The 11,505-nt window shown below is 41.9% G+C and overlaps 1 protein-coding gene across 4 annotated transcripts in view; it reads right to left on the minus strand.

Annotated features, from left to right (window-relative positions):
* Positions 1–460, minus strand: part of FARP1 (FERM, ARH/RhoGEF and pleckstrin domain protein 1) — a 201,286-nt gene extending 200,826 nt beyond the window's left edge. Inside the window, exon 1 of one of the 4 annotated variants that reach the window (XM_039730416.1) lies at positions 33–460. The gene's annotated coding sequence lies outside the window, so the exon portion shown is untranslated. The remainder of the gene's footprint in view (positions 1–32) is intronic. The other 3 variants (XM_039730415.1, XM_039730412.1, XM_039730414.1) reach the window with 3 other exon arrangements.
* Positions 461–11,505: the final 11,045 nt, after the last annotated feature.

Consider the following 11,505-nt stretch of genomic DNA (forward strand, 5'->3'; position numbering starts at 1 on the left):
CCCGGCCCCATTGTTTGCCGTGCCGCCCTTACCGTGCGCGGGGCTGGGGCGGCGCGGGCTCCCGCCGGCTCTCTTCGCTGCGGCTGGTGCAGGGGCAGTCGCGCTTGGCCGCCGGAGGTCCGAGCCATTAAAAGCTCCGCGGGGAGGAGAAGGAGAAGGCGGCGGCAGGAGCGGCGGCGGCAGGGAGAGGAGGACAGCGAGGGGCTCGCAGGAGCAGGGTCGCCATGTCCGGCTTGGCAGCGGGGGCAGCCCACCGGGCCGGCGCGGAGGAGAAGGGAGGCAGGCGGCGGCGGAGGGGCCGGTCCTGCTGCCGCCCGCGGACCGGGGGAGCGGGAACTGGACGCCGCTCGCCGCCGCTCTGCCGCGGCTGCACCTCCCTCCCCTAACCCTGCCCCCTCCCGGAGGGGGAGCCGCCGGCGGGAGGAGGCGGCCGAGAGCCCCCTCCAGCGTTCGCGGGCGGCTGCGGCCGCTCGGATCAGCCGGCGGCGTGCCCGCCCCGGCCGTGGCACCCGGGCAGCCCGAGCCCGAGAGAGGCGGGGGGGGGGGGGGCCCCCCCCCCCCCGGCGGGGGCGCGGCGACCACCGCCCTGCGCCGCTGCGGAGCCGGGGGTGCTCCAGATACCCCCGTTCTCCTCTGCCTCCTCCTCCCGGGCACCAGAAGGGACGAGTACGCCCAGGTGGCCGCGGTGTACGGGAAGGGTTAAACCCGGCTGCAGCCCCGGGGCAGGGAGAGCGGGAGGCCCCGAGGGTCCCTGTCCCTTCCTGTGGGTTTTGGGGACCATCGGGCGTAGGCGGCCAGCGGGACACCCCGCAGGAGGGCTGTGCCCTGCCTCGGAGAGGGAACTGCCGGCAGCCGTGAGGCTGTGAAAGTAGGCGGGTGCGGCAGGAGGAACCAGGACACTGCCTCAGGGGCTGTGCACTAATGGTACCCCAGCTCTTCTGCTTCAGGAGCCAGCAGAGAACAGAGCGTGCTTCATGTGCAGGGAGACGTCCCTCCACACTCATCCGAGTCCCAGGTGCTTGTCTGGGTGCCAGAGAAACCAAAGGACGGGGCGTGTGTGAACTGTATTCACATTTATGGTTACAACTTTGTCATAAACTCTATTTTCGTCCTCGTTCGACAAACACATCAGTAAAGTTTAACCAGTAGCAGCAATCTGGGCTTCAGGTTCTGTGTCTCACAAGATCTTCAGTACATCAGAAGGAAGGAGCAGAGGGCAGGGCTGGGTGTGTGCCTCCTCCAGAGGCCGCATTCCCTCAGAGAAGGTCTGGAGTTCCAGCAAAAGGCTGTCACACCTAGGGCCAGCAGAGCTGTCTGCATACAGCAGCTCTTAAATTTGCATGCCGAAGGGTTACAGCGTGCATCTCTTTGTGCCTTCTCCGGTCTTTCATCCGATGTTTTTCCAGGAAGAAGACTGGGTGGTGCACACGAATGAGTGATGCAGGGAAGACCCTTCAGGTCTTTGAAGTTCTCTCAGTGACCCTAGAGTGAGCAGTAAACTAGGATGTATTCGTAAAGTAAACCTTCTGAGCAAATAGCATTTTAAGGCTATTTGAGGAACCATGCTGCTATATCTAGTTTTTAATCACAGGAGGAAAAAAAACTTATTCTTTTGTCCAAGGCTTGCCCTTGCTTAATCTCCAAAAGACAAATTCCTCTTCTGTCAACAGCACTGCCTCTCTGTGCACAAACGTCACTACAAATACCTCAGTGCATGTGCCATTGAACCTCCTGAAATCAAGAGATCATAATTTCTCTAGTCAACCCCAAAACCTGAATCAAAAATGCATGCATTACTGAGTAAAAAGCTGGAACCCACCTTTACCTGTCGATACCTGAAAAATAAATTATTGTTATTTCCCGCAAAACTTCTTCCATGCAAAATATCTGGTTTGTAGAAGATCCAAAAGAAAGAGTTATCATTCTGACAACGTAGAATGCAAATAGAATAGAAATAGAGTAAGAGGAGGTAGTATTTTGGTTGGAAGGGACCTATGAGGACCAGCTAATCCAAGTGCCTGACCATAGGAACTGTGATTAAAAACACCGACATAATAAAAAGATTGCCTTTTCCCAAATACTTACTTTGTCAGCAGCTTTAACTCTTATTCAAGAGTGGCAGCACTTAACATTTAGAATTTCCTGGTGCTTTTTATCTACACTTCCAGATCGCTAATGCCTCATTCACACCTAACAAAAGAGGTGTTGTAATCTAATTCGAATGTATGATGTCATCTTCAATGCCTTCCAAGTCTGAGTGGCATTTCTCGGCACTGAACAGAAGTACCAGGTTGCCTTGCAGCTGTTGACCATTTCTTACCAAGCTCCAAAAAGCAACAGTGAAATACTGCCTTGAACGGTGCACCTTAAAGTTGGTACGGCATTGGACATTTCTCTAGGAGCCATGAGCAAGTTTGCTTGTTTTTATTTAGTTAACCCTTCGATTCTTGGGTCTTCTGAAGGCTGTCAATGACAACTAGGGAGTAACAGCTGAGAAGACAGCAATCTTTCTCTGAAACGTATTTCTGTCTTGTAAATTGCAAGTGGAGCATCTTGCACTCTTCTGATGTGATAGCTGAGGAAAGCACTCACTGCTGCTTGTTAGTTTCCTGTAGCACAGTAGCTTACATTTCTTCCCTGTTGAATAAGATGTGGAATTTGTTGGTACATCAAATAAACAGGAGAATTTGAGAGAAAAGCCTTTTGTTTTTGAAAAGTCACTGAAATTAGAAAAATGGTTCTAATTAGTTCAAGTTTCTGAAAGAAAACAAGACAAGCTTTGTCTACATCCACTGACAAGGAAGAGAGGAGCTGAAACTGGATTTCAGATTATTATTTTCTTCTTTACCAGATAAAGGAGAACCCAAGGAAAAGGAAGAGAAGGAGAGACGTGTGTTAAAAGGGTTCTGTCATCTTGAGAGACTGCGTCTCTGCATCTTCTGCCTTTTCTTGTTAGGAAAGAAATGGCAATGGCTACAACGGAATACAAATACAGATCTCTGGAAAGCCTTCACTTTTCACAGCTCTCATATCCTGGGATGATGTGCAGTTATCTTTTCATCGACACTTTCTCCTGTATGTTGAGAGGTTCTAGAAGGTGTGTGTGTATGCAGGCAGTTAAGGCAGAATACCTGCAATTTCCATTTTCACCTCCCATGTGGGAACTTGTTTATCTGCCTGTGTGCTTTGTCTAACTAAATTACTGGACTCAAACACCCAGTATTTGGATTAAGTCCTTTGGTCTGGTTTACACTAAGGTCATACTGGATTCTTCAGTGGTCCTTCTGGACTTAAAATCTATGCCTCTTTTGTGAACTGCTTTACAATATGTGTTGAGCTCGTGTTTCACTATGTTTCATTAAGGTGAGAAGCTAAGATGATGCCCAAAGTGAAATCCTTGTATTTCAGAAGTCTAGTAATTTTTTTTCATAAAACATTCCACAGATGTTTTCCCTGGAGCTTGAAATTTTGTTTCAAAGACGCTTTCAGCAAATACTTCCATGCTAGATTTATCAGTGTGTTCTTGCATAAATGTGGTTTGGGGCTCAGTCTTGCAAACCTGTGGCGTTTGATTGGTCACTTCTAGGCTCTCATATGCCTTTATGTTAACTTGTGTAACTCATCAGTTTTTGCTAATTTCAGTGCAAGAATGTGACAGAGCTATCCATCTTCCACCATTTTTTATTACACATTTTGTAGCATTCATATTCCCTCTACATTTCAAAGGGGGTTTTTTTTGCAATATATTCTCATCCATGTCTTCTCAAAATATTATTAGAGTCATCAGTTGTTAAGATTACCCCTGCCTATTCTGTTAAGATTACTAATGTTGAAGCGATGTGTCTTGCTCCTACATTGGAAGGCAATGTTCAACGTATAGCTAGAGGCAGTGGTCTTTCACAGTTTTCATAATACTGTATAGTACTAGCAGTAGACCATGTCCTAGTGTTTGAGAAAAAACCCAAGTATTTAGCCAGTTGGCAAAGGAGTGAATTTCTAGGCTCAAATTTCAGGATTTCCATGTGAATACTCAAACATTGAAAAGAAGCCATTCAGACATTTAGAGCCAGCTAATTAACAGATTTTGTTTGCTGCCTGCTCAAAGGGTATAATATTATGAATTAAGAGAGAGCCTTTTAATGGTGTTTGCAAGTTTCCCAAGTCCCTAAGAATTTATATAAAGAGAATTTTGCATGTCAGGCAGCTGTAACAAGCTCCTCTCCCCAGTCTCAGCACACCAGACAACATCACACCTCAGTTACAGTTGTCATATTTACCTTGTGTTGTCCAGTTTGCCTGTTTCAGGATAATGAGTGTTACTTTAGCTGCATATCTCTGCTCAGATCACAATAGTGCAACAGTTCATAGAGGAATCATCCCTGAAGCTTCAGAGCTAGAAAGTTCATTTGAAATTCGTGAACAATTTATACCACTCAAAACTACAGAGATTGCATCAGCTTATGGTTTTTTGGTGCTTGCTTTTTCTCATCTGCAAATCCAAGTTAGGAAAAAAATGTTTATTTTTAAATGACATTTCGAAAGTATTCAGTAAAGGACAAAACTATAAACTATTGCAGTGTAAATGAAAAAATAATAATTGTTTGTAATTATAAATAAAGCAATAATTTATAAAATAACAAATATTGTAACATTCAAGGGGGGAAAAAGCCAAGGAAAAATACAGGTGTTTCTTAAATTAAAAAAAAAATCATTTTGCTGTTCATATTCAGGCTTCCTCTCCTACAATCCACTTTCACCTTTTCTCCCAAAGAAGGGAAGAAGAACACTGAATATCAGGACAAAATGCATATTCTATACCAGTATTTCCATCAGAAACTCTGTCATGGTGAGGAGAGAGAAGTGATAAGGGAAAGCATTAGCAGAGCTGAAAAGATTTCATACAAATCAGCCACATTAATCTTTCCATACTACTTTGGAGAAGAAAACTATGTATGTTATTTTAAACAGGAATGTGTCTTTAGAATTCAGAGCCTAGGGTATAACTCCCAGCACCATAGTTCATTCTCTTCCATTGTTTTTCTAATTTTGGACAGAGCAAACTGGTTATCTATTTAAAGAAACAATGAAACAAACAAGAGAAACAAAAAATGTGATATTATTCTAGGAGGAAAGTGCAACTAAATGTATTAAATTATTTTGAAACCAATTAACTATATGATGAAGAAGAACACTTTAAGTACCTGGACTGATAAAAATATGGTTTCAAACCAAAAAAACACCCCATTTTTGCAGCCCCTTAGAATTCATAGCATGACTAAACACAGCTGAAATGAGTCCCCTAGCAAATATGAAAATGAGAACAATATAGAACATTAAACATGGCTTTTAGCATTATCAGACTTAAAGATTCCCATGAAAACAATAAATCTCTTCTCTCCTCAACACTTCCCGCCAATATTTTTGCTGTGACCTTCTACAAGGGAATACATCTGGAACACATCAGTGTGTTTGAATGGATCCCTCTGGGATAATCCCCACTTCAAAGCAGTGGTGGGGGAGCCTTATCTGGTGCTCTGTTGCATTCAGGATCTCCCATGGGTCCTTTCTGATTTCATGCTGCCTGACAGACATTTTATTTTTACAACGGGTGGTTACAACAGGTGGCTTGGTTATTGTCTTCTCCATTGTCATATTCTCCTGTTTTAGTGTTCAGAACGTCTGAATCTGGCTGTGGGGAGCAACTGTAAAAGCTGTCAAAACAAACATCAATTCAGTGTATGATTTTGCTATTTCAGAAGGCAGCCTCTAAAACCAGCCCATTCCTAAATGTCAGACCAGAAGCCCAGTTTTCTCAGGGTGGTAATTTTTGTGCGTCCCACATGAAAAACATAACAGAATGAAGAGAAACAAGACCATCGATTTTCTATCTGTGCTTCACATAATTAGTGGAATTCCTTCTTCAAAAGGGATCTGTGAAACTTTGTGTTCTGAAAGTGAAAAGCATTAAATAATTTACAGAAATAACATTTCACTGTAGAAAGCTTAGCAAGATCTGCATAATCTGTGTTTAATAAAATAAAATTATTAGAGACTTGAAAAACATTTTTTTCCTGCTTATTATTTTTTTGTCAGAAATAAAATTTTAATGAATGTAAGCAAAACAACTGCTCTAGAAAGTAGAACTTAGATGAAAAAAAAAAAATGAAGCATCATTTCCATTTTACTGATGAGAAAAATCATCTACAATGACATGGTCTATTTTCTACTACAGGTTCTTTTCAAATCAGGAAGGAAATTTTTCCTGAAAGGTCAAGTATATTGAGCATACTCTTTTTCTCCCATTTGCTGACAAAGCTGTCCAGAACTGTTGGTCATGTTCCTCCCAGTGCTGGTCCTTCACTGTCAAAGATGTTCTTTAACCTGTTCTGTGTCTCTGCCTGTAGCTTTTAAGTGTGACTGATGAATGCTGTCCTGCTTCCTGGATTCTCATGCTGAAGACAGACATAGAAAAGTTTTTATTTACAGCAGCTTCATTTTCTGAAGTGCAGGTCAGAGGCACAGAGAATATTAGTTTTTCCCATGCCTGTTTTTTCCCACCTAATACAATCAGTCAAAATTCATTACAACTATTTCCAATAAGATAATTTTCCCACCCTACTTAAGAGAAAAAAATTCCCTTATGTGCATTAGTACTAGTGAGGCCTTTTGTTTTCTCAGTTAGTGGTCTGCATGCCATGTATGTCTCATTCCCCTCAGCATTTTGGTGTCCCATAGGATTCTAGTTTATTGTGCAGTTTTCCACTCTATAAATATTTTAAATGTGATATTCATGGTTTACTCTGACAATGAAATACAGAAAGCAATCACTTTTGGTTTGTCAGTAATCTTTAGGAAACAATTGTCCTTTAAAAATATCTTAGGTATCTCTAATGACTATTTGCTATTTACAAGTGAACTAAAAGAAAAAAACAAATATATATTTTTTTTAAATACTAGATTTTAAAATGGACATGAGCTTAATATAGAATTGGGTTGAATTCACTCTGCTGAAATGGGACAGGCTTAACCAGAACAGTTTCCAGGAACTCTATTAATGCACCAGGAGCTGTAATAATAGTCCATACTAAATTTAACTTTATAAAAAAGAAGCTCCCTATTATCTTATGCTTTTAAATTCTGAAATGCAGTCTTTTCTTTGATATTTCCAATTGCTTCAGCCCTGCCTGTTTAATTTGCTCCCTCCATATTTTCTCTGCAGTTGATAACAACATTGGGTATCACACCTCTGTTCTGTGCCATATCTCCCTCTGGCACTGGAGAGGAAATCTTAATCCCTATTTCCTGCTGTCACCTCTCATCCTAAAGAGGCATATCAGTAACAAAGGAGCTGCAGTTCTCATAAAACTGCCCAAATATTAAAATGGTTTAATCTTCTACTAGGGAAAGCCAGAGTCTCACCACATGCTTTACTTTCTACTGCACTTTGATCCTTCGTGTAAGCGACAAATGTTTAGCATTTCAGATCTGCCATATTTGAATACACAAAACCAATCCATTATCTCCTTCAAAATGGTGCAGAGAATAAGGGATAGAGATTTTATTATGTTTGTACTTAATTATAGATTTGTCTTTTGTCTTTTATTTAGAATCCATGTAAGTGTCAAGGTAAGAAAATGCTTTTTTTTCTTCTCAGGCCCCAGAGCAAGTGTCTCTCTCTCATGAATATTAGCACTGACATGTGTTTTATACAAAGTGATTCCTGCTCTAGTTGATCCTGTATGAGCTGGATGAACAATTACTTATATCTCCCAAAGCCCCATGCAAAGGTAGTGAGTTTTGATCTGTATAAACAGAATCAGTGAGGGGACAGTGAGGAGCGCTGTAGGGGAGAATGTGTACAAAGGGCTGTGTGAACCTGACCAGAGAACTGGCTGTCTAACAGAAGGTGGAGTAGTGGAGCTTTAGGGGAAGAAAACAACAAATGGGACAAAGGTAATCTTTTCCTAGCCTACTCTCCCAGCTTCTGACAGCCAACAACTTATGGACTTCTGAGCAAGTAGTTTCCTCAGCAACACATTGAACAGTGAATTGTTCCTGATTCACCTACTCTCCTGCTTCTGTCTGTCCTGCGAAGGTAATCTTTTCCTAACCTACTCTGCCAGCTTCTGACAGCCAATGACTTATGGACTTCTGAGCAAGCAGTTTCCTCAGGAACACCTTGCTTATTCACCATTCACACACCCTTGAATAATTGGTTTTAATAATCTATTTTTGACTTCTAGGCAAATCCATTAGAATTTACAGTGCATGAAAAAAAAATGTTGGCTTTAAACATCCCATTTTATACTTTATTTGGACAGTCTTGTGTTATGAGAAACAGTGAATTGTTCCTGATTCACCTACTCTGCTGCTTCTGTCTGTCCTGCAACCACTCAGAGTTCATACGAGTGGCATAAGAATGATGAGAAGAGTCCAATTCCAACAGCTGGGAGGATGAGGTTGTGGAAATCCTTTGGGTTTTTTTTTTTGTTTTCCCCCACTGATAATACAGTATTTTAATAACAAAAAGGGCAGATGAAGATCCTCTCTTAAAATTTAATATAACTTCTTTATCAGTTAACCCTTTTTAGCTTTGCACTTGGAATGTATTTTCTCACCACACTGCCACTTCCCACTATGTCTTTAAGCTTTTTCTCGTTTTAAGGACAGGAATCCACATTGTTGATGTTAATGCAGAACCTCAGGAGCTCAAGTGCAGAGATGCTGTTCCTTTTCACTTGCTCCCAGAGACTGACAGGCATCCCAAATGAAACTAATTTGCTCCTTATCCTGAGGACAAGGAGAGGTGGCAGGTTCCAAGCAGAGTTTGGCTTTGTAGCTGCAAGGAGAAGGTTGCTATGGCTGTCTCATTTCACAAGGAGGCATTTATCCATGGGCACGTACTGACGGGAGAAACAGGGATAGGGAGAAGACCTGGCTAAACCTGTACTGATTTAACACTTCACTTTCTCTTTGTTTTCTTTCATCTCCATCTACTGGCCAGAAGCAGCTTTAGCTGGAGCACAGAATGGCTGAAACACAGCCACTGTATCCACACACTAACTATTCACAAAAATTGGCAGTTTTGGGGGCTTTGGTGCTTCTTTTGTTTGTTTGTTTTCCAGGGATACCAACTCTCTAAACAGACAAAACTTCACAGTAAAACATTTCTCTTGGCATTTTATTCTCAGGTATTTAAAAATGGTGATGTTGCATAATTTAGTTCAAGTTATATAGGCAAGGTTAGCTTCCCTGATTCAATATCCTGTGTTACATTATTTCTCACTGATCTGAATCCAAATGTGAATTTTATTCCAAGGGTTTTTTTGATTGAAAGATTAGCATTGGTTTTTAAGACAGTATATGAATTGAATATTAAGCCTTTTAATTAATTCACATGAAATCCTATCACCACCAGACACAAGATAGGCCTGTGCAGTTATCAAGGAACAACATTTTGTTAACAGCACATATTACGTGAAAAATTGTACTTCAGATATATTTAAAATAAAACATTCTGTTGCCTCATAGGAAAAAAACAGCCACACATTTAGTGCAGAAATAGTAAGTTGAAGAAACATCCCCTTTCTTTTGCTTCTTACCCACCATCAGAAGACACTGGCCATCTGCAGTAGGTGGCAAGCAGTGGTAATGGTGTTGGCTAAATGAGAGACAAGTAACACCCTACAGAGCAAAAGTGACTGAAGTTAAACTTGTAATTCCTATCAGTCACCATTAAGTTGGGAATATTTCACTATATACTCCTGGATAGTACTCCCTTTAGGAAATTCTGCTGGCATGTAACCTTCCCATTCTTCTGGAACAAAATTCCTTTCCATCAATAAGTATGGCTCATCTGGTGTCTCAGTGGAGCTCTGAACCTATTCTGCTGGCAAGAACATACAAAAACCCCCCAAAAAAACCCCAAACAACAAAACAAAACAAACCTCCTTAAGTGAAATGCCACTACATGTACCTGTCTGCATCTAGTGTTACACCAGCACAAGTTATTCTTAAGCCTGGAGAGGTAACACTACTAAACTCAAAAGACATGCTGATTTGATGCTTTAGCAGACACAAAAATTCCCTGCACCTGAACTGAAGTCATGGGCAGCCTTTGGAGTGGTAAAGCAAAATCATGAAAGTCAAAACTGACTTGTACCTCCTAGGTCCTACCTTTCCTTCCTGAAAACATGCAGAAAGTTTATCACTGCTCTGAACCTATTCTGCTGGCAAGAACATACAAAAAACCCCCAAAAAAACCCCAACAACAAAACAAAACAAACAAAAAAAAACCCACCAAAAAAAAAAACACCAAAAAACCAAACCAAAACCAACAAAAACAAACAAACAAAAAAACCCACCAAAAACCAAACCAAACCAAACAAACAAACAAACAAAAAAAAAAAACCCAAAAAACCCCACCCCAAAACAAACCCTGAACAAAACTAACAAACCTCCTTAAGTGAAATTCCACTACATGTACCTGTCTGCATCTAGTGTTACACCAGCACAAGTTATTCTTAAGCCTGGAGAGGTAACACTACTAAACTCAAAAGACATGCTGATTTGATGCTTTAGCAGACACAAAAATTCCCTGCACCTGAACTGAAGTCATGGGCAGCCTTTGGAGTGGTAAAGCAAAATCATGAAAGTCAAAACTGACTTGTACCTCCTAGGTCCTACCTTTCCTTCCTGAAAACATGCAGAAAGTTTATCACTGCTCTGAACTGGAATGATAGGAAATTATCTGTTGCAGAGGTTGTACAAACGGTCTCCCCACAGCAGAAACTGCAATTCCTTATCTCCTAACCAAAGAAATGAATTTCACACTAACTCCAGCCTTGGAGGAAGCTCTGGTTTCAGCTAGGGTAGCATACATTCCTTCCCAGTAGCTGTTAGAGTGCTGTGTTTTGGATTTGGAACGCGAATGTTGTTGATAACACACTGATGTTTTGGTTTTTGCCAGGTTGTTTACCGTGAGTCAAGGACTTGTTTCCCCTTCTTTGTCTCATGCTCTGCCAATGAGGAGGTACACAAAAGAAACCGGGAGGGAGCATATCTGGGACAGGCGACCCAAACTAACCAAAGGGATGTTCCACAGCACAGAATGGCGTGCCCAGCATATAAACTGGGGGGGTTACTGGGGGTGGCTGATCTGGCTTTAGGAAGGTGGGTCTGGAATCGCTAGTGAGCAACTGCACTGAGCATCATTTGTTTGCTCATCAGGAGGAGATATCCCAGGCTGCCACTCCCATGCTGATTTCCTAAATAGGCTCAGAAGAGCTGAGATGTGATGTGGCTTCTCCACCAGGTAATGAAAAAGATCAGATTTAATTCAGTGAGCAAGATCTGTGAACTTGTGACAAATGTAAAGACCAAACATTTAGGCCCCGTGGGCTGTGAGGAACAAGATACTACCTTTGAAAAGCAAATACTCTGATACACAGAAGTGGTTGAAAACTTGAGACAAACCCAGATTTCATCTGGAATTACTGTACTGTG

This window comes from Passer montanus, unplaced genomic scaffold (assembly GCF_014805655.1).
Source record: "Passer montanus isolate IOZ18808 unplaced genomic scaffold, ASM1480565v1 scaffold72, whole genome shotgun sequence".
Classification (NCBI taxonomy): Eukaryota; Metazoa; Chordata; class Aves; order Passeriformes; family Passeridae; genus Passer; species Passer montanus.